This window comes from Schistocerca gregaria, unplaced genomic scaffold, assembly GCF_023897955.1.
Source record: "Schistocerca gregaria isolate iqSchGreg1 unplaced genomic scaffold, iqSchGreg1.2 ptg000550l, whole genome shotgun sequence".
Taxonomy (NCBI): Eukaryota; Metazoa; Arthropoda; class Insecta; order Orthoptera; family Acrididae; genus Schistocerca; species Schistocerca gregaria.
Window position 1 is genome coordinate 27,501 of NW_026061944.1, and position 2,500 is coordinate 30,000.

Here is a 2,500-nt window from a genome sequence, read left to right on the forward strand (position 1 = left end):
GTACCAGATTATCGCTTAACCTAACTGTGGCTGTACCAGATTATCGCTTAACCTAACTGTGGCTGTACCAGATTATCGCTTAACCTAACTGTGGCTGTACCAGATTATCGCTTAACCTAACTGTGGCTGTACCAGATTATCGCTTAACCTAACTGTGGCTGTACCAGATTATCGCTTAACCTAACTGTGGCTGTACCAGATTATCGCTTAACCTAACTGTGGCTGTACCAGATTATCGCTTAACCTAACTGTGGCTGTACCAGATTATCGCTTAACCTAACTGTGGCTGTACCAGATTATCGCTTAACCTAACTGTGGCTGTACCAGATTATCGCTTAACCTAACTGTGGCTGTACCAGATTATCGCTTAACCTAACTGTGGTTGTACCAGATTATCCCTTAACCTAACTCAATTTGTCCCTTAACCTAACTCAATTTGTCCCTTAACCTAACTCAATTTGTCCCTTAACCTAACTCAATTTGTCCCTTAACCTAACTCAATTTGTCCCTTAACCTAACTCAATTTGTCCCTTAACCTAACTCAATTTGTCCCTTAACCTAACTCAAATTGTCCCTTAACCTAACTCAATTTGTCCCTTAACCTAACTCAATTTGTCCCTTAACCTAACTCAATTTGTCCCTTAACCTAACTCAATTTGTCCCTTAACCTAACTCAATTTGTCCCTTAACCTAACTCAATTTGTCCCTTAACCTAACTCAATTTGTCCCTTAACCTAACTCAATTTGTCCCTTAACCTAACTCAATTTGTCCCTTAACCTAACTCAATTTGTCCCTTAACCTAACTCAATTTGTCCCTTAACCTAACTCAATTTGTCCCTTAACCTAACTCAATTTGTCCCTTAACCTAACTCAATTTGTCCCTTAACCTAACCCACGTTGTCCCTTAACCTAACCCACGTTGTCCCTTAACCTAACCCACGTTGTCCCTTAACCTAACCCACGTTGTCCCTTAACCTAACCCACATTGTCCCTTAACCTAACCCACGTTGTCCCTTAACCTAACCCACGTTGTCCCTTAACCTAACCCACGTTGTCCCTTAACCTAACCCACGTTGTCCCTTAACCTAACCCACGTTGTCCCTTAACCTAACCCACGTTGTCCCTTAACCTAACCCACGTTGTCCCTTAACCTAACCCACGTTGTCCCTTAACCTAACCCACGTTGTCCCTTAACCTAACCCACGTTGTCCCTTAACCTAACCCACGTTGTCCCTTAACCTAACCCACGTTGTCCCTTTGCCTAACATAGTTCACTGCTCGGAATCTCTGGTGTCGTTGTTATCCTCATGTAGATGTCTTGCGAGTGTTGCTTACTTTCCACATATTCCCGCTATCCACTGTCAATTGTACTGCAATAGGACTATATCGCCCCCCCCCCCCTCTGCCCCTCTCTTTGTGTCTCCGTCCTCTCAAGCTGGTCGGTCTGGCGTTTGAGTGTTAAATGAGCCTCGCAGCTGTTCAGTTGCGTTCAGATGTCGACGCCCTCAGTGTACGTCGTGGTATGGTCTGTGTCCATTGTCCGCTGATGTCGTACGCGTAACCCACACGCTGTACCGATCATCGGTAGTTACGTACAGAGTGAAGTAGTGTGATACGTGTGACCGTACGCTGGCTGTGCCCAACGGTGTCGAATCTCAATTTCCATATGTTGTGCTCGATGCTACTTGTCTCGTCTCCCAATAACAGCTAGGTTGCACTGTGGTACGCCGTAGAGGCGTGTGGGAGGAACGTACGAACGCATTGTATGTCACCCTGGGTCGCTGGGGGTGGTGGTGCGGTGAGTCAGGTCAGGTCAGCGTGAGCCGTGTGATGTAGTGACGCGTGTATTCCGACTTTGTCGTATTGCCTCACACAAAGTGCTACCCTGGTGGACCGCGTTCCATATCTGGGACATGCCGCAGATGCCGGTTGACAGTGGATCGCGGAAGGGACATCGCATACGTGCGCGGGCCACCTTCCACGTGTTCTCTTCTGCACATGTCGCAGTGTGTATGTGGTCTGATGTAGCGTGTCGTGACACATGACATCCTGGCATGCAAGAATTGTTGAATTCGCAAATGTAGGTGGACATCTACGTTTACTGCCCAAGATACGCAAATGAACTGGAAATCCGTTGTTGAGCGGTTGTTCACGCTGGAGGTGAATCTGTGATGGCGACGATCGGTACAGCTATTAACCGGTTGTTTCAGCGGTACCCGCCACATCCACACACGTGACTAGGCCCATGTGGGTATGAAGCGATACGCGGCGGTGGCTTGGTGGGACTGTTCCCGGCCGGTGAAGGGGGGCCGCCCGGCGTGTTGGCCGCGCGCTGCGTGGGCGCACGCGCAACAGGCGGCTGGTGGGGGGCGCCGAGTGGCAGGAGCGCCAGCCGACGGGCTCGGCAGGCGGCGCAGCTACGCTGCGGCGCACCCTGCACGCGGCGCCTGGCGGCCAAAGTTGGTTCAGCCGAGCCCGGTGCGAAGCGCGGTGGACATC